Genomic DNA, 21,055 nt, shown 5'->3' on the forward strand with positions numbered 1-21,055 from the left:
AGGTGGATTCTTTAACTACCCACTGTGATGGTGTGGTGCGAGCACCAAAATAGAGCGCATTGGAACAATATACGAACGCTTGTTCCACTGATGGTCACCTAAGGAATCAACATCAAGATAATTCACCAGAAGCCATACAATTGCTTCACTTCCTTTTGCAAGACAGGCACCACAACATTCTGGTGAGACAGACCAGCTTTGGGCACAGAGTGCCTCGGACCGTCACAAACATAGTTAGTACGTTTGTACTAACATTTGATAAAGATTGTGTTTAGGCATTTAATATGTCTGTCTATAGCATTTAGCCAACCACCATAGCTGCTGCCGAATGTTTTGGGCACAGCAGCCAGAGTTAAAGGCCAGAGCAAAAAAAAGTATGCTTAACGATGGAACCAGGATGTTACCCCCACCCCTGCTCCCTCCAGTGTAGCCCGTGAAACGGGTTACTAACGCCATTAGCACACGTGGTTACCAAAGCGGTAAGCCGGGGTGCCGATAGCGGGGTCTTTTCTATGAATTAAGGGATGCCACGAGGCGTCCCTTCATTCATTGAAAGGACAATTCCAAGATGGCCGCCACGCAGATGGAAGGCGGGGCTCTTTAAAGTGCCCCTCTATCGTTTCCATTGTGGCCTACAAAGGGGGACAAACGCAGCGGCAGGCCTTGCCACCGCCACAATTGGGATAAGTCGGGCTGAGGAGGGGGTTTGGGAATATTACATTTTAAAAAGAAATAGGAGGATGAGGAGAAGATGGCTGTCTGGGGTGGGGGAGGCAGTTTGCGGGCTCCATTAAAATGCGGGTGGAGATCAGCAGTTTCAGCCCGCAATCCGCAGAACCCTATCGGCTGCTCCCCCAACCCCTGGTGATAATGAATGATAAGCAACTAGAGCATGAATTTCATAAACTACTGGCTTGGACAACATCACACAGTGTATTACGAAGCGACTGTGCAAATCTACCCTTCTTAAAGAGGGACCTTATGCTTTCTAATAAAGGATTCCGCCCCTAGTTGAGAAAGAGCTGCAACAATGGTGTGCTTGTAAGAAAATACTTCAACTGCTATAGTTTTCTATGGAGCAACCTTAATCTAGGAATGTGAACTAAGCTGTGATGCGTTAGTTGAACATTACTTGAAAATAATCCACTGCAGGTTATACTTCCCTGCGGTACTGCCTCTGTTTTGGACGAACCAGAAGTACTTCAGAGGTGGCGATTGTCCCGAAGGGCTTATACTGAAAGCAGCAAATAGTGAAATTGTTCAACCTAGGTCTGCTTTTGCCCTCCACCAAATACACAGAAGACTGAACTCTGTGCTGGCTCTTTCTGGAAACCAGTTTAAGGCTAATATTTGGAAATAATTTGGATAAATGAAATAAAATGCATGTCTCTTCGCTCCATGAACTGACTAGTCTTGGTGGGGTCACTGCTGGTGGAAATAAATGGGCGTTTCCGTCATTTTAACATTATCCGACCTGGGTTTTGGAAGGATTTATGAATGATTTCCCAGCCAATCATTTACTGGTAAAATTCCCATGTATCCTGCTTCTGGCAAAGTGCCTGTATATCAGAGTCGTCTTTGGGCAAATTATTTATTTTGGGTTACCTTTGACAGGTTTTAATGCAATACCAACGGCGCACAGTCAGAAATTAAAAAGGAAATGGACAGATTTTCATACTAGCCATTTATAATTATGTGGGTATGGAAGAAGGTAAAGGTGGAACAAAACATGAAAAAAAAATACAAGGTGGAAGGGAAGCGATAGGGGCAAAGGGGGAGTGAAACCTTGGTGTGTGGCGCCCACATCTATTCTTATTTTGATTTTGTGGCTTTTCTGTGCTATATTTGCTATGCTTTCGTAGGTTTGGTACAGTATGCTATGTTATGTCATCATACCTCAGGTAATATTTAAACTGCTGCAACTAGTTGTGCAGAGTTAGTTCCGTTAGGATTTATGATCTTTAGATGAATACGCCGAGTTCACTTTTGTAAGGGCCCCCTCGGCAGGAACTAGTTTGAACTTTCACTTCACCTATACCTAACCCTGCGCCAATATTTGGTTCCCTCCCTTAGCTTCCCCTTACAAACAGCAAGCTTTTAACATAACTAAATTTTTGTGTTTAAGGGAGTTTTTCTCATCGCCTACCCCACTGTGCTTTTTGGAACATAATGCAGGTTTTTGTTATACAAGCTGGTTACGTTAGTTGCGCTTTGTCCTATTGTACTTTCATGACGCTTCATATAAAACTCAAGTTGCTCTGTACAATGCTGCCAAGTGCTTTGACGCAGCCAGATGAACACCCAAAAATACCCCTCACACCTCTAATCATCCCCATAAAGTTCCTAGCCGGCCTCAGCAACGTCCACGGCTTGGCTCCCAGATGAGCCACAGTTCAAGATTCTAGCTCATTTCAAAGAGCCCATAGTTACTTGCAGCTTTCCATTCAGGGCCTCTAACAGAATAAACCGGAGGGTGTTGCACTCCTGTTTTCTTGTGCACTGCTGGCACAGGAAAAGGCTTAAAGGCTTGACCACTGCTGAGCAAAAGACGTGCTTATGACCAAAAATAGTGTTGTATTGTACCTGTCTGAGGTGAGGTAGCTTGAGATGTCATGTGGAATGTTTATGTGTGGATGATGGAATATTCTGAGTGAGTGTTCTGTGTAGAGGCGGTTACAGCTGGCTGGTCCTGGGTGATGGGAGCCGGTGTTGTCACAGCTTATGTCCTTTATGTCTTCATGTGTATATGTAACTAAGAACTTGGAAATAAACTTACCTGAAGAAATCTTATAGAGCCTGGAACCTGCTTTTTAACAATGGCGACAAGTCGGTCTTTGGTAACCTACGTGCCATAAGCTGATGGACTGAGGACCCTGCTGCGGGGGGGGGGTGCAGGAAGGACAAGCTACTGGAGAAGGCCAACACTGCCCCCAAAAACTGTAAGTCCCGTCACCCAGGGTGCAGGGGGAGCCGGAGGATTAAAGCCCCAACTTTGGTGGGACCAGCGCACATAAGTAGTGGGCAAGCTGGGCCCCAGGGAGTCTTCAGGAAGAAGCTCTGACATGGCCCCCCAGAGCGCAGGGGCAGGAACAGGAATTGGGCCCCATTGCAGAGGGATCAGCTCCAGGAGCAGGAAGGAGGACTGCGTCCCAGGGCTCAGGGGAAGTCCAAGAAAGAGACCCCTTTTTGGATGGCCAGCTCCTAAGTAAGAGGCAGAGCTCTGCCCTGGGGGCTGGAGATGGCGCTGGACCAGCAGGTGAAAGATAATACTGGGAAATTGATGTGGAAAGCTAACACTGTACCCTGGTCCTCTGTGAGAAGTAATGAAGAGCTAGCCCACTGGGAGGAATGTGATGCTACTCATGTTTTTTTTTTTAAGTTAGAATGGCAATAGAAAAAATAAGACGCTGCTCTGGGTTTGGGAAATGGATGTGAATTTGACATGAACAAGGAGGACTGTTTGCCTGACTACACGTCACTCCCATTTCTTGAGCACTCATATAGCAATGGGGAGTTGTTGTTTTAAACGGTGTCCTTCTCACGAGATAATTGCAGGCTTTGAAGTTATGGGAGCCTGGCAGCACCGTACTGTGCTTATCGTGCACATCATGTTTTTGGCTGTCTGAAACTCTGGTGATTTATGAGCCTTTGTGGCGAGCTCTCCTGGGAAGTGAACGACCGTTGGCCTATGAAGCTATGTATAGCCCTGCTGAGCAGTAGTGACTGATGATTTCACACATGCAGCAGGGGGGAGATGGTGAAGCGTAGAATGCTCTTTGGAATGTGCTATTGTTAGAGCTTTGTATTATAAGTGCTGTTTTCCCTGAGGATGTTAAAGGGAAAGTACTTTAAGGAATCTGACGTTTGACAAGACATGTGTCTTAGAAGGAAGGAAGCAAAATATGTGTGCAGCTATATTAAGGCAGGAATGAACAATGCTTAGAACAAAGGAACCTTATGATACGAATCGAATCCAAGAGACATGGTTTGTTTATGTGCCAAATGCTGTGGTCTCTGCTTGGCAAGAGAGACATTTTCGGCGGATTGTGATGCTGGCATGCCACTCCGTCTCAGTTAGTGAGGCCACAGGTAGCAGCCAACAAATAAGGTGACATGTTTAGGTCATGACAGTATGGTGGGGTATAGGCTTGTGCAGAGAGTAACAGCCATAATGTTGGGTAGTTTGGAACTTTAATATACCTATTTAAAACTGACGGAGCATTTTGCATGTGCAGGATGGTGAGTGCCTTGGTGCGATGTGAATCTGTAGAATGGGGCACTGCGAGGATGCAAATGAGTTCATGTTTATAGAAGATATACATGCATCTTAAACGGTGCTGTTCTGTTATGTAAATGGGTAAGTGAAACAGTGACAATATAGTGTGGCAATATGTTGTATTGAAGGGTATTTAGCATAATTCTTTTGAGGAATTGCAGGTTTCGAGTGCCAAGCACCATGGCACATGGACACTAAAGTGCATAAATCGTTGCGGTTAGTGTAAAATGGGTGGTATATGTATGAGTGTGATAGCTTTAATCATTTTGAGGATTTTCAGCTATATTGCACATGTCATTAGAGCCTGTGTAAATGGCTATGGACTCATAGGTTCGCTTAAGAGCCTACAAATGGCTATGGACTCATAGGTTCGCTTAAGAGCCTAAAAATGGCTATGGACGTTTTAGTTCATAAAAGTGTTAGTTTTTGGGGATTTTACTTACATGAGCAACATGGTTTTGTATTCAAATGTGCACAACGCAAATGTTTTCAATGCGGTTTATGTATTGTTTACAGCATATGGTTGCAGCATTCTATGATTTTGGAATGCATGTTATGATGAATCTGACTCAGATGGAGAGAGTCAGTGAGTGTTGGTATTTGGTGAACTCACAGTCAGCATGGATGTGGTGCAGTGTGAAATGCATGGTTTGAATTGTTTGGGTAATGTCAGTGAGGTATATAGTTTTCCTTACATTGTTTTGGTTAGGGTGGTTACCTGATTCCGGTAAAGGTTGAACAGCGATGAGGTTGTTCTGTGAGGGAGGTAGCGCCTCATCTAGGTTTTTTTTTTATCCTTCTCATCACATTGGACAGTAGGTAGCTGGTGGTAAAGGGGTAGCTGGGGACACCTGATAATGACCCGTCGGTATTGAGTGTGGCAAGTCCTGAGATGATGAGTAAATTGCTTTCTATGTTACTTGTGGTATTTATTGTGGATTTCGTTGTATCCATGAAGTCAACAGCTTGTTTTGGGTTAGGATGTTTTCCTTGCTATAAGACCGTTTAGTTTTTACCAGTCATTGATATTGGCATTGGGAGTGCGTGGCCACCGCTCCCAATGTGTTTGGAAGGCTTGTACATCCTGGTCTGGTGTAATGAGTATGGTATTAAGACCATGGGTGTTTGTGATCTCAGTGATGTTGTATGTTTCCACTTTGTGAATCCCTGTTGGAGTGAGGTTGTGATTGTCTTTTTGGAGGCTTTGAGGTCTCAGTTCTCTAGAGTGGCAGTCTAGAGGCCTGCTGGGGTTCCAGGGTGGCAGCCTGGACACCTGCGTTGTTGTAGGCGGGGGCAGGTGGTGGGAGGTGTAGCAGTCTTGTGGTTCTTCAGCAATGTAGGTGAAGTAGCCCAGTTTCAGGTTTGGCCAGGTCCTGGGGCGAGAGCCCAGTTGCTTGTTTGTGGCAGGAACAGGCAGATGGATGACAGTATTTTTGTTATTGGTACATGGAATGTAGTTTGTCAGGGTGTGATGTTTTGATGGTTGGGTTTGACCGTGGAAGTGTCCGTCTGCCAGTTGAGTGTTACGTGTGCGTATATCTTGGAAGGTGGTAGTTGTGTTGTTCTGGTATGTGACTTGTTCTGTGCATGTATGGTTAAGTAAAGGAGGGAGGTGTATTGTATGGTACCTGTCTGAGGTGAGGTAGCTTGAGATGTCATGTGGAATGTTTATGTGTGGATGATGGAATATTCTGAGTGAGTGTTCTGTGTAGAGGCGGTTACAGCTGGCTGGCCCTGGGTGATGGGAGCCGGTGTCACAGCTTATGTCCTTTATGTCTTCATGTGTACATGTAACTAAGAACTTGGAAATAAACTTACCTGAAGAAATTTTAGAGAGCCTGGAACCTGCTTTTTAACAAATAGTTTACAAAAAAAAGAGCAAGAGGCTCAGCTACTGCCATGGTGTTAGGCGCAGTATAAGAACTTCGTAACTTGACAAATCTGGAGAATATTTTTTCGAAAAATGTTAATTTGTTGGAGAAGCATGAAAAAAAAAGCATAATTGCATTTCTGAAAAAGAAACACTGGTATTAAGTGGTATACCAGACTGGCATTACAAGGGTTTCCATGGCTGTAAACTACAAATATCCCCATTTTATTTACCTGTGAGCCAGTTTTGGTGCACATGTTCTTCTAACGAATTGGGTCCTCCCACGGATTCCTCATTTTGGATATTCTGCTACAGAAACAATTCAGAATTTTTTTCTCCCACATGGGTTGCTGTGTGGCATCGAGAGCCCATCGGCACACTGGACCTTGGGTTGAAACGTGAAGCCAACAACAATACCCAGCACCATGCCCCGTGACATCCGTTCCTTTTTTCTGCATGCTCCGCACGCAGCGATCCGAGCTTCGCACCACAGACAAAATGCGTTTCTGAAGTACTAAAAGGAATTCGACACTAGGTCTACACTAAAACCTTCAGGCTTTAAGCGCCGTCAGGATTGCGACAGTAGAATGTCGCTAAGCGATCCTCACAAGCTATGTCTGAGGTGTGTCTGCATCGATCGCAAGACGGCTGATTGAAGCTCATGTCTATCCATGATACCGAAGGCTTTGAAGGAGAGGAATTCAAAATTGAAGATCCCCTTTGAAGTCACCAAGTACCACGCCCTCAAATGCACATCAGTCCTTTGAAAAATAGGTCAAGTCGACCAAGAGGTTTTCAGAAATAAGAAAGTCGATAGTCCCATCACTCTTCTTCAAAGAAAATGAGAAGGACACGCTTGTCGTGGACTCCTCCCCAGAAAAGGTATGGTACAATACCCAACAAAATCTGATTCTGCTGAAACGTGGGACCAGATCAGACTTAAGATGCTGACAAACCCCCATCTACTGTCTCTTTGGAGACGAAGGTAAAGAAAGGGTTGGAAGCCACTGCATGAGATAAAGCCAGAAGGGACTCCTGCAAAACCTTGTGTACGCCGAAGGCCAGGGCAGAATGCCTCACATTCCTGAGAAAGCCCAAGCCCTGCTGTCGACAGGCAGTTCAGCCTTTTTTTAAAGTTGTTTTGGCGCCCTCATCAAGAAGCTCATCGACATTGAAATCTGAGATACCATCAGTGCCACATTAAACACGGAGGTTGAAGGGATTCTTGTCCAACTAAATTAAAGAAAATGCAGCCTTAAGAAAGCCCCTTGCAGTGCTTTAGCAGGATCCCTGCTCAGCAGATTTATTCAAGAACGGAAGGCCTGCTTCTTTTGCCCCTGACATCCTAACAAAACACCCTTTGCTAGAGAGCCTAGTGGTCCAGGCTGCCACTTCCGAGGCAAAAGCTTCGGCCTACCCATCCTTGAGCCGATGGGGCCAAGTGTGTAGAGGCCTAGACAAAAAAGATTTTTGCCTCAGGGAGGATGGCCCTTAAGAAAGTTAACTCCTCCCATGCCCTGGCCAAGTACACTCATAATTTATGGTCAGTGATATTACAGGCTGTGGAAGACATCCCAGAAGGGAAGAAAAGGATTGCTTCCTTAATATTATTACAGATGGCAAAGAGGAAATGTGCCCATCACTGCAATCTGGCTTGGCCACTTTGGATTGTCTAGGAAGAACAATTGGCACCAGTTCCATCTTGAGATTTTTCTGATGACTGAGAAAGTCTGGATGTGCACCCTATGTGCAAGCACAACTAAAAGAACATGCCCTTAAATGGCCACAACCTCTTTGGCTCAAAAGCAGACAACAGTTTAGAGAAGCAGCAATCTTCTAAGGCAGCTGCTAGTGCCTCAGTGCAGCTATTCCACAACAACCATGGCAGGCACCTACTTCAACCTGGAAAAAACTTCAGTTACTAAAGATCTTTTAGTCAAAGAGGAAGGGGTCAGTCCAGCTCTAGGCAAATCAGATTCCCCAAATCTTCAAAGGAAGAAGTGGGAAGTCAGGTCAATCATCTGTCGCTTTAGGCCCATTACGGGCAAAAGCAGCAACAAAACCATCCTTATCTAATCCCACACACTCCAATGGGAGGGCGTCTGCCCCAAACATCCAAAGTAATGGTTTGACATTCTTTGGGGTAGTGGGTTAAAGAGAGCCTCGCAAAGGGTACTGTCTCCTTTCATCAGACACCCCTGGTCGGTCTTCCTCCTACCGCGATTCCAAAATATACAGATTCACTACTCAAGCAGAAGATTTCTTCCCTTTTATGGTGCAGTAGCGGGTGTACCTTTAGCGGAAAGGAATCAGGGTTGCTACACCCGCAATTTCTTAATACCGAAGAATGATGGAAGGCTTTGACCAATCTTGAACTAGAAGCCCTTGTACTAGCACCTCAGGAAGGACCAATTCAAGATGTTGAGTCTTTTGCAGATCATCTGGGCTCTAGAGCATAAGGATTGGCTGGTGTCATTGGATCTTCCGGATGCTTACTTCCATGTGCCGATTGATCCCAAGCACAGGAAGTACCAGAGATTTGCGATTGGCCATGCACAATTTAAAGTACTTCCATTCGACTCACTCCCATCTCAAGGGTCATCACCAAGTTGTTGTCGGTAGTAGCAGCCCGTATAAGACGGGAGGGGCTTCAGATTGTCACACTTGGATGACTGGCTAATCAGGGGCTGTTTTGAAAGTGCAATCCCAGGATCACCTAAGCCATGTCTGCTCGTTCTTGCACACACTGGGCTTTTAGCTTAATTGCAAGAAGTCCCAGATGACACTTTCACAAATATTCCAGTTCATTGTCTTGGTCCTGAGCTCATCCCAAGGGGAAGGCACTCTTCCCCTCCTGCCCCCAAGGAAAGAGCTTCCAAAACAAACAGATGGCCTCCAAATTCCAGAACACCCAAGCGTTACTGGTCATGAAGATTGCTGGGCCTCATGGCATTCTGTATTTCTCTGGTGCCATAGGCCAGACTGACAATCAGATCCCCTCAGTGGGCTCACAGATCCCAATGGCCACAGTTCTTAGGCAAAATGACCAATCTTCTACACTACCCAATCAGGGTCTCCTAGGACCACCTGTGGTGGTCCAGCAAATAGAACCTAATGAAGGGGGATCCCTTTTGGAAACCCTAGGCAGATGTGACAATAGTGACAGACGCCTCGCCGACTGTCTGGGGCGTACACCTGAACGCCCTCAAGGAGAGAGGACTGTGGTTCCCATCGGATGCGATGGCCTCCCCCCCCCCCGATACAGATGGAAGACAGTCCTGATCATGACAGACAACACAGTGGCCATGTACTACCTCAACAAGAGTTAGGGTCACAACCGCCGTGCAGAGGCAACAACTTTTCTAGGCGTCGCAAAGGCAAGCCTCCTTATCAGCAACTCATCTGTCCAGAAAGGAGAACACAGTGACAGATACCCTGAGCAGGCATGGTTTGGTCTCCCGCAAGTAGGTGCTGTGCCAGAAGTCCTTGCAGAGATCTAAACCCTCTGGGGATCCCTTCTAGTAGATATTTTCGCATCCAGCCTCAACAAGAAGCATGAGCTATTCTGGTCCAGGGAATTTCCCACAAAAACTCCATCAGAAACATACATGGGGTCGGTCCTGGTGCCTTTGGCGCCAGGCTCATTGTCAGGAATAAAGCAATACCAGTTTTGGACCTTAATCCAACATGGAGGCCTATTACACAGCTCAGTTCTTTAGAACCAAGCCATGCAGTCCAGTGTTTTGGGTGTGGCTGGCCCTGGAACTACTTGGCCTGAAACTACTTTACCTGGGCTATTTAAACCACACCCAAACAGCAGAACACGCTTCGCGTTATTCTGCACTCCTGCAGCGTACGCTCACCGTTTCCAGCTCCTGCTCATCTACTTCTCCGGCGGCCTGATCCTGAAGCCCTAGATCTGGATTCCATTAATGACCTGGAAGAACAAGAACAGCATTAGCGAGCAAGAACACTTACCTGTGAAGTAACCGGTCTTGAATCCATCCTGCACTTCGCTTACTCCGCCCATCTCCAGAGTTTGCCACAACCTGCTAAGGTAAAGAAACAAGGACAGCATTAATACCAATTCTTACCTGGGCAGGCAGCGAGTCCTGACAGCACCCTGTGCTTCTCTTACCTCGCCCATCTCCGGGTTTCACCGCAACCTGCAAGGGAGAAGGAACAAGGTCATCATTAACAAGGCACTTACCTGGGCAAACAGCGCTTCGATCGCTCATCACTCCGGAAAATCACTGCAACCTGTACAAAGAAGAGAAGAGAACACAAGTTAGGAAGTGAACCAAGAAACAGCGCAGCGCTCTGCGCATCAATACCTCACCGTGGTCTTCGCCATCGGCGTGGCAACTCCAAGATCGCAATCATCACTGTGAAAACAAAAACAGACATTGTTAGGGAACAGCGTAGTGGAGCAAGATGCAGAGAAGACAGAGAAAACGGAGGGAAAGAAAGACAGGATAAAGATGGAAAAGACATTATAACTCACCTGGAAGACAGCAAGCAGAGTCGGAGTCACATCCGGTCTGGATCCGACATAAGGGCACACGGACCAGTGAAGCAACTAGGTCCACGGAACGCCTGCACCAACCACGCGCCCCTACTCAGACACAGGACGGAGAGTTCAACGCAAAAAAACCTAAAGGTGAGCAATAACCCTAAGGGAGGGGATTTTGGACCAAAGGGAGGTGGGAGTCCACCCATCACAGAACCAGTATCTTAACCCTCCATTCTCCTGTTACAGGCGCTACCCAACGTCTGGCACATAACCAAGCAGAGAGGGGTCCGGGCTAGCACTTAGACCGCCATCCAGTATCGTGTGGCGCCCCCGTGGATACCTGGTGAGCGTAACAGATTGCCACCATAACACATGTCATCAGGAGGTTAAGGAAGTTTTGCCCAAACATGATACTGATTGAATCCTCCACCTCAACATCAGTACCCTCAATTTCCAGGCCTGGCTACTGAAAGGATGAGGTACAGAGATTGTGACCTTCCGGAAGACGTCAGAGGTGGCGCTTTCGACGAGAAGACCAACAACAAAGGTTCTTTACTGCTGCTGATGAAAGACATTTTGCATCAGAGCCAAGGCTTTGGATACTTTTGCATGCAACATCGCATCAGTACTTTCTTTCCTGTTACACCTTACGAGGCAAGGACTCCCTATGGCTATAACCAAAGGGTAATCGGCAGCGCTATTTTCAACAGGACATCTGACCAAAGCTCCTATTTTACAGTAACACTGGCCATGGAGTTCCTCAAGAGACTGAAACACGTACCCAACCCCCTCCCCCAAAACCTTTTGTGTTGCTGGCATGGGACTTGAATTTGGTGTTAACTTTGCTAAAGGGAACACCTTTTGAGCCAATTAACTCTTGCTTGCTCAGGCTTCTCTGCTGGAAGACAGCCTTTCCAATTGCCATCACGTCCATGTGCAAAGTGAGCAAGCTCCAGGCTCTGTCGTACAAACAACCTTTCACCATTTCCACAAAAGAAAAGGTGTCTCTTCAGTTTTTCCGTCCTTCCTACCCAATGTAGTATCGGAACATCAGTTAATACGGAAAATAAACATACCAGTTTTTACCCTCCCCCGCATCCTTCAAGGAAACGTGTAAACTACACAGATAAAGGGCTCAGAGCTTCTACACTGCTAGAACAAGGGGCTTCAGAGTAGAGGACCAGCTTTTTGTAGGATATGCTTGACATCAGAGGGAGAAAAGGCATTACTGAACAAATCATTGCGAGATGGGAGTGTTCTGGGAATGTGGAAATATAGCGGGAAAATCTCAGCTCCGAGTAGGGGTGTTCCCCACTGCAGACATTTGCCAAGCAGCGACGTGGTTATCCCTCCACCCATTCACTAAGTATTATTGCCTGGGCGTTAAGGATGGTCAGGATGCCTGATTCCGCAGAGCAGTCTTGCAAAATGGCTTTCTTTCCGACCTCCAAAAATGGCAGGTATGGCTACGGAAATTTATTTAAGAGGAGGAATCCGTGGGACGACAATTCATTAGAAGAACAAATTACCACTGGTAATGTTCTATCTGATGGCTGTTCCTCTGAAGGATCCCACATCTCCCTCCCTGCCTACCACTCAATTCAGAGAGCTAACTTGCTCGTTACAAGCCTCTTCTCTGCCAAAAAGTACATGACAGTTCACATGTTTTCCTTTAAACAACGCAGCTGAACAAGGGGAGAAAATGAGGTCAGAGGGCGCCCTGTCTCCACGTCAGCCTCGCATCCGAACCCGAGGCTGTCAAGGGACACTCGACAGATGTCACACAGAAAAACTTTCCGAAATTGTGCTGCTGCAACAGAATATTTTAATTTAGGAATCCATGGCAGGAACATCCATCAGAAAGAAAATTACTGGATTTAAGTAATTCGTTCTTGTGTTTTACAACCATTGTTTCCACTTTAGGTGGCTGGCTGAGAGACCCTTACTCTACTGATATTTGGGTGTGGTGGTGTTCATGCTGTTGGCTTGCAGGCTGAAATATACCCTCCATGCCCCTCCGTCCTGTGAGGTAACTTTACTGATACATAAAGCACTGTAAAAGCAAAAAAGCCAGAGCATGCACACCTTTTCCCCCAAATCCCACAGACATCTGGCCCTCTGCATTAAGGGATTACTTCATAAATTAAAAAGAAACAAGGAACACATTAACATGGTTTACAGTTACTTTTAGGGGCAAAGGATAATAACATTGCATTTTATGAATTCGGTCCATCCCACTACCCTGACTTTTGCTTCCAACAACATTCAACTTCACATTCATCCTAATCTTGGACTAGGTCACCCTTTGCAGTCCCACAACTACTGTATGGGAACTTACTTGCTGTCCCAAACTAGAAACTGCAGGCATTTTAAGCCTATGTATACTTTCCTCGGTTTGCCCTAGAATGCAAAGTACTCAGTACATTAAAAAAACATGCAATTACTGTCTACAACTCCTCAAAGCCATTAGACCCTATATCTCAGACAACAACTGTGCCACAGTGGCCAGAGCAACCATCCTATCTCGATTAGACTACGGGAAGGCATTAATGATAGGAGATAACAAAAAAAGCCTACAGGTGTGCCAGATCATCAAATGCAAATCAAAATCCGACCACATCAGCAACTCTAGGAAGGAGCTACACTGGCTTAAAGTGGAAAGCAGAATTCACTTTAAGGCTCTTACAATAGCGCATAGAAAGCCCCTGGCTACCTGAAATCCAAAATATGCTCCTATGCTCCCAGTCGCACCCTAAAATCTATGGATCAAAATAGGACCACAGTAGCGCCACAAACGCAAGCTGGGCTTGGGTAAATCCTTTCCAGTCATCACTGAAGGCATCTGGAATAATCTGCAAGTTAATATAAGGAGAGAACCCAACTACTTGCTTTTTCGTAAACTCGTGAAAGCTTATCTCTTTGACCGATTATGCCACCTCTGACTCACCGATTCTTGAGAAATTCCTAGTTGGAACTGTCCCATCATTTATATATGTTCTGTTCTTCGTGTCCTTGTTTCTGCGCCCCGAGACTCGCAAGTTACCGGCGCAATATAAATTAAAAAAATAATAAATAAAAATGCTCTTGCACTCCAAACACAATAAACACTACTTGATCTCATATCTGAGAGTTCTTCTAAAACTGCCCTGGATTCCAAATGTGTATATTAATCCAACACACTTTTCTGTGTTGCAACTCTCTAGTAGATAGTTAATGTGTAGGATTGGTGCTTCAAAACTACTACAGTGGTGATTGGAAACAGTGCAAAAGCATAATAACAACGCAACTGGCAAATACTACAACAGGTTGAGATTAGTGGCATGCACATCTATGCCCTTACTGTCATTGTGTCCTAGAGCATAGAGATTTTGGGCAGAACAAGTTTCCAGTTGATAATACTCAATGTGAAAATGATATTCAATAAAAACCAACACCTCTGCATGGTATCCAGTGAGAGAATACAATTACAGAGAATGCTATAACGGAGAAACAAAAACAGGGAAAACAACATCGAACATTTTAAAAAATAAATATGGAGGTAGGGTAAGGGGGTAAAACGGGTAGGAACATGGTTAGTTTAAGCACACAGAGAAACAGGGGGTTTGGGGTTTGATACATTTTCACGTATTGTTTTATCTAAAAAAGCATTCTCTTATGAATTCTCTGTAATCACATAGAACCCTCTGCGTAGGAGATCTCCATGGTTAAAATATGTATTCTTTGAAAGCCATGGCATGTCACTCAGGAAGACACTGGAACTGCTGGACATGCCAAGATGGGTTCCTTTGGCACGTCTGAGGTAGCAGTTAAGTACAGATAGCATTTAGTCATAAGTCGTATTGTTGAATCAGTTGCATATAAGTTAGGTGGCTAGGAATGTAGGCTTGAACCATCGGTGAAAGCCTGCGTGCTATCCCACCTGACGGCCAACTGCCCCCGCCGCCATCTTTCTCCCACCCTCCGTCCCATCATTATTTTCCCTTTTTATTCCCCTACCCCCACTAGCTTATTTCGGCTGCAGCACTCTTATCGCAGCAGCCACGCATTCCGCTCTGCTCTAGGCAGCCATTGTGCAAAGGGAAGCGGGGCTCCGTATGGACAGCATTTTCAGTCATTGAACTGGACATGCAAGGCATCCGTTCAATGACTGAAAACACTTTTAGCACCCCGGGTTACCATTTTGGTATCCTGGGATGCTAATGGACTTAAGCCCCCATTCCAAGTGCTGGTACAGGGGCGGGGGGGAGGTAGCAGCCTAGAGCCGCTTGGGCCAATAACATTGGCTGCCGGGCCATTAACAACCACCCTCGCCCTCCCATTCCAGCCCATGGAATCAATTGCACACAGTTTAGCTTCTGAAATGGACCCTTGTCACAGACTAGAGTAAAGGGTAAACTGTATATTTATGTGCCTTGAGAAAGTCTAAGAAAGGGTGAAACAATTGCAAGTGTCTCCAAGAGGGACTAATATTGGCAATACTGTACCTATAATCCGATTCAACTAATAAACTATTGTATACATTAACACAAGACTGTCAATAATTAAGCCTTACACAGAGGCTGGACTTTTGACTTGGCGCGTAAGGATTGTTGTGCAACGCCTCCTGACGCAGGGTTAAATGGGCATCTGGAACGATACCAAATGCATACAGATGAATCAGTGCTGTAGAGGTAGTCTGCTCCTGCGGTGCAAGGGTGTTGTCCGAGGTGCCTCCTGCCATTGCATCTCTGCAGTTCCTGGCCCTCCCCTGCACCTTCATGAAATCCACGCTGCAGACGCTACCTCCTCTCGAGCTAGGCCGTCACCTGAGAGATCACGAGACCCAAGGTATTTCTACCTTCTAGATGCTGGTCTCCTCGCCTGCTCCCACTTCCACAGAACAAGGGTATCGCCCAAAGTGCATGCTTCCATTGTGGCCCTGTCACTTCTGGCCCTTCCCAGGAACCACTTGTCAGGTCTACACTGCAGATGTTGCCTCTTCTCCAACGAGGCAGGTCATGTGAGGAATCACATGTCACTTCTTTGCACAGACCTTGACCTTCTGTGGGTGTCCTTGCCATGGGCCTCCTCAAAGGGCATAGTAATTCCCAGTTTGCCCTGGTCCACTCCAGGAGTGCATTATTAGCCATCTTTTATTTCTCTACTCCACTGCCACATGTTTCTCTTCCATAATCTCTACTTGGTAAGGCATTATCTATGTTTATACACATCTAGAAAGCAGCACTATAGAATACTACAGTAATTATTAGCTCGTGTCCTCTAGGATAGCACTGTGATTATCAGTTTGCAGCCTCTAGGATAATACTGTGGTTATTAGCTGTACCCTGTTTCACACCACAGAGATTGGTTTACTGCGTTAAGGCTCTTCCAGGAAGACCCACATTAGGGACAGCCGCTGGAATACCCCAGCAATATAACCCTAGTAGACCTCCCCAACCAGACAATCCTAACTCGAGACAGCGACTGAACTAGCCCAGCAGTATCACCTAACTAGACCACCCCAACAGACAGAGCCCAAGCTTGTACTGGACAATCCCTACCCACCCCCCAAGAATATAATTAAGAACATAATCGATGCCCTAACCCCTTACATCACCAAAACAAGAGGACCTTCCACTCGACAGTAACAAACTTTAGAAGAGGAGCCTGATGAAAACAAAAACCCAAGACTGAATCCTAGAAGAGCTTTTCGACGACACAGACGCAACTGTAGCAACACCTCAACTAGAGATTGATCTGAAAGGAACCCTTAACACCAGTCAGAAGACAACGCCGACAAAGCACAAACCAAACTACACCTTTAAAATCCACTGCAACCTAATAAATGCAAGATCCATGTAAAAACCCTCAGAGATCTTTCACCTTCTCTGCGACAACGGCATTGACATCCTATTAATCACAGAAACATGGCTGGACGAGAACAACAAAATCACACTCCAAAGCTGCCTCCCCACCAACTTCAAATGCCTTCAGGTAAACAGGAAAAATAAAAAAGGAGGAGACCTCGCAATAACATTCAAAGAACACGTGAAAGTAAAAACAGACTAACCTCAACATCATCAACTGCAAAACCATGGTCATACGCGTATCAGCAAATCCAAAAACAAACATAAAATGCATACTGGTTTACAGACCACCGACATTCGATGCAACCTTCGTCGACAACTTCATAGAAGCCATCACCAACATAGCCATCGAGCACAAACCTCTAATAATCCTGGGGGACTTCAACATTTGGTTCGAAGAAAAACATGGCAACTCTTAAAACTCTCGAATTGGGCAGCTAACAACCATGAAATTACAACAGTTGGTCAAAGGGGCAACACACTCGGCAGGGCACATCCTTGACGCAATCTTCGCGAAGAAAAAAACATCACCACAGCACCACCGATACAAATACTTTGGAGCAACTATCTCATCATCCCATTCGTGGTCACACTACCCACTCAAGTCAGCATCCAGCCCCTCAATCTCACAACCACCACAAAAGGAAACTGGAAAACCATCAAAGCAAGCAACCTAATGGAACAACTGGAGATGACCAAACCTTGAGCAGCAGAACTGGACAAGGCAGACCTAAACGGGACAGTGGAGCTACTCCACAAATGGATTGCTGATACAATCGAAAACATCACCACGGAAAAACCATTTACCCCCTCAAGAAAAAGAGCAATGGCAAAATGGTTCACTCCACTACTAAGCACCATGAAAAAGAACAAGAAGCTGGAATTGGAATGGAGGAAATAATACAACCAAGATGAGAAAACCCAGTTCCAGAAACAAATTGGATCATACAAGAAGGACATTTAAAAGGCAAAGAGAAGGAATTATAACAATCACCAATGCCACCAACACAAAAAAAGAAATGTTCATCAAGATAAAAGAAATGAGAAACCCACCTGGCTGCGACAACACTTCAACCCCCACAGAGAAACTATGCAACGACTTGAAGACCATTTCAAGAACAAAATCAACGACATCAACAAATCATACGAAACAGACCTACCAACCAACCCTACCACTCAACTAACCGGACACTAACACTCACCAGACCCAACGAGGAGCCACTCCACAAACTCCAAAACTTCCCAGAAATATCAGAAGAGGCATTTGTCAAGCTGGTAAAACACAGTAAGAAAGCGGGATCACCCATGGATCCCTACCCCCCTGACCTCTACAAATCAATCCTTGCACAAGAAACGCCATCAGAATACTACAGAAACCTCTTAAATCTGTCACTCTCAACAGGAACTGCACCACGATCCTTCAAGTCAGCATTTATTAAGCCAATTTTAAAAAACACAAGTGGAGACGTGGAAGACCTCTTCAACTACAGACCGATTTCAAACATTTCCTACCAGCAAATCTCCTGAAAATTGCGTATACAAATTAACCCACGAACATGTAGAAAAACACCAACTGCTAGACCAAGCCCGCAAATCGGCATGACTATCCATCTGGGACGACCTAAAAACAAACCCAGACTCCAACACAACCTCGGCTCTGATTCTGCTCGACCTCTCCGCACGACAAAGTAAGCCATGACACCCTAACCAAAAGATTGGAAGATATAGGTAAAACGACAACGAAACCGTATGGATAAAACCCTTCAAATCTACTCCACGAGTTAACGACTGGAGTACCACAAGGATCCTCACCATCACATCTAATTCAACATCTATGAGACTCCAGCAATCAAGATCTTCAAAAAATACAAAATGACATGCTACAACTACGCAGATGACCCTCAAATCATCTACAAAATCGAAGATACTCAAACCGATCACTCAACACTAATAGAATGTCTAAAAGAACTCTGGATGAACACCAACCACCTGAAAATCAACCTAGGAAAGACAGAAATCATGATATCCAAAAACCAAGAGAACGAACACCTACATTCCCTGGCCGATGGAAATCGGAACCGCGCCCACACCATCTAAGGTAGTAAAAAATCTGGGAGTCCTAATGGACAACACTCTAACCTTAGAACCACAAGTAAATGCAATAATCAAGAAATGCTTCTTCCTTCTTCACACAACAAGATGAATTCTACATTTCCTCTACTTCACTCACAAAACACTGACATTAGTCACCCTTATCATGTCAAGAAGAGACTACGCAACAGCCTCTACCTCGGGATTCCAGAAAATCTCCTGAAGAAACTACAACACATCCAAAATGCAGCAGCCAGACTCCTCCTCAAACTATCCAGAATAGACCACATCACTTCAGCATTAAAAATACTACATTGGCTCCCAATCAAACATTGTATCACGTTCATAATAATGTGCATAACACATGGCAATCAGCGGACAGGGAGCTGAATTCCTACAAAAGAAAAGTAACAATCTACAAGCCAACGAGACTCCTCAGATCAAGCAATGAAATCTGCTTGGAACCAAAACCATACACCAAGAAAAAACTAGGGGGTTCCTCCTTCTCCCACCTGGCCGCAAAAACCTGGAACAACACCTTGAAAGAAATAAAGAAACACCAAAGACCAGCTAACATTTTGAAAACTTCTAAAAACCTGGCTCTTCAGTACCGCATAACCAAATTGAAACAACTAAATAATCAAACAGGAAACAAAAAGAACAGATTGACAGAATATATGATGGCAAAGACAACACCCAGAATCGACTAAGGGTAACTTCTTCAACAAGAGAGACGACGCTAGGTCGAATAGAACACAAACAACAACCTCATGAGGACAGAAATTAGCATACATGCCCAACACTATCCAACAACCTTACGCACTCCATGAACATTAGCAAGTGCCACACTTACATAGAATTGTGAATGTTAGAAAGTACCACATTTAGATAGAACCGTGAACATTAGCCTGCGCCGGACCCAGACAGAATTGTGAATGATAGCAAGTACCACATTTAGTAAGAATTGTGAACATTAGCCTGCGTCACATCTAGACAGGATTATGAATGTCGGCCAGTGCCACATCTAGATAGAATAGCAAATATTAGCCGTTACCACATCTAGACTGCATTGGGAATATTAGCAATGCCATATTTAGATAGAATTGTGAATGTTAGCTTGATTCACATCTATACAGGTTTTCTTTGAAGGTAGGTCAGTGCCACATCTGGATATAATAGTGAATATTGGCATGCATCAATTATAGATGGGATTGTGAATATTAGCCAGTGCCGGATCTAGATAGAAATGCAGAGATATTCACGAGCCACACCTAGAAATAACGTGGACATTTAGATAGCAGGCCAATAACCAAACCACTAACAATCTCACCCCTCTACATACACCTCTCAAACTCTAACCAAACACAACCACAAACCTCAAGCACAACAAACCGCACAAACTTCACTAGACCGAAACAAAACAAACCACACATAGCTTTGCACAACGGCTACCGGCCGGAAAAGCACCCCCAAGCTCAGCGAACTATGTGAACAGAACTGAAGCTGCCAACAGCATATCACTGCTCTCTTGCACTTTTCCCGCTCGTTCTCGTTCCCACTAACTTCACCCCCACCCCTTTTTCCATTTCAGATCCGCCAGAGGACCACACGGTACAAATATCCTTTAATATTAACATTAACATTCCATTCTCTCATCTCTTTGCCTCGGTCCACTATTCTACCGTCAACTCTCAGGACTCGCTCCATTCTTGTGCAGTATTCACACTGCCCTTCATCCTCTGAACCCACTGTAACGTTCACCTGACTCCCACGGAGGCGCTGGCCTGGTTCGCGCTGCTGTGACCTCTTCTAAGGTGATGCGCAGGGTTCGGAAGACGGACTGGACCGGGCCCCCAAATCTGGCTTGTCTGGCTCGCAGAAGTATCCTTCTGTAGGCGAAAATAGGGGATTAACTGTCTGCGGGGTAATGCAATCGGCCTCCCACTTTCCCCTCTCACCCTCCTCGAAACCCTTCTGTGATTCCCCGTAGCGTCTCACCTTAGGGTCTGGAAGGACGAGCTCTCCATCCTGCTTCTGATGCAGGGGCGCGTTGGTATCCAGTTACTTGACTGGATTTTCGGATTGGTGAGAACCAAACTTGCTTGGCTTCCAGGTTCGTTTTTTGATAAGAGGTTCCCCTTGTGTCCATGCATTAATGTACTAATGCTAGTGTCTTTTTCCCCTTAGGGGCCGGGGTATGGAATGCCGGGGAACAGGCACCGACCCGAGATGAGAGGTGAAATCCTTGTAGAAATCAGGCAAGTCTTTAATGAGCGTTTTTTGGTAATGTCTTTTCATTCGCTCATTAACGCTGATGTCTCTTTTTGCCCTTAGGGGCCGGGGTCCGGAAATGCCAGGATGCGGCGCGGACCCGAAATGAAGAGGGAATGAATCAACAGGTAAGTCTTAACATGGAGATTTAGCTTTCCTTATTCCCTTCTCTCTCTCACCTTTTGTTC

At 45.4% G+C, this 21,055-nt stretch overlaps 1 protein-coding gene across 2 annotated transcripts in view; it reads right to left on the reverse strand.

Annotated features, from left to right (window-relative positions):
- The window catches only part of ZDHHC7 (zinc finger DHHC-type palmitoyltransferase 7), a 468,302-nt gene that overhangs the window by 5,067 nt on the left and 442,180 nt on the right, over window positions 1-21,055 (reverse strand). The gene's annotated exons all lie outside the window — the stretch shown is intronic.

Source organism: Ambystoma mexicanum, chromosome 1q (assembly GCF_040938575.1).
Source record: "Ambystoma mexicanum isolate Mex_15411 chromosome 1q, UKY_AmexF1_1, whole genome shotgun sequence".
Taxonomy (NCBI): domain Eukaryota; kingdom Metazoa; phylum Chordata; class Amphibia; order Caudata; family Ambystomatidae; genus Ambystoma; species Ambystoma mexicanum.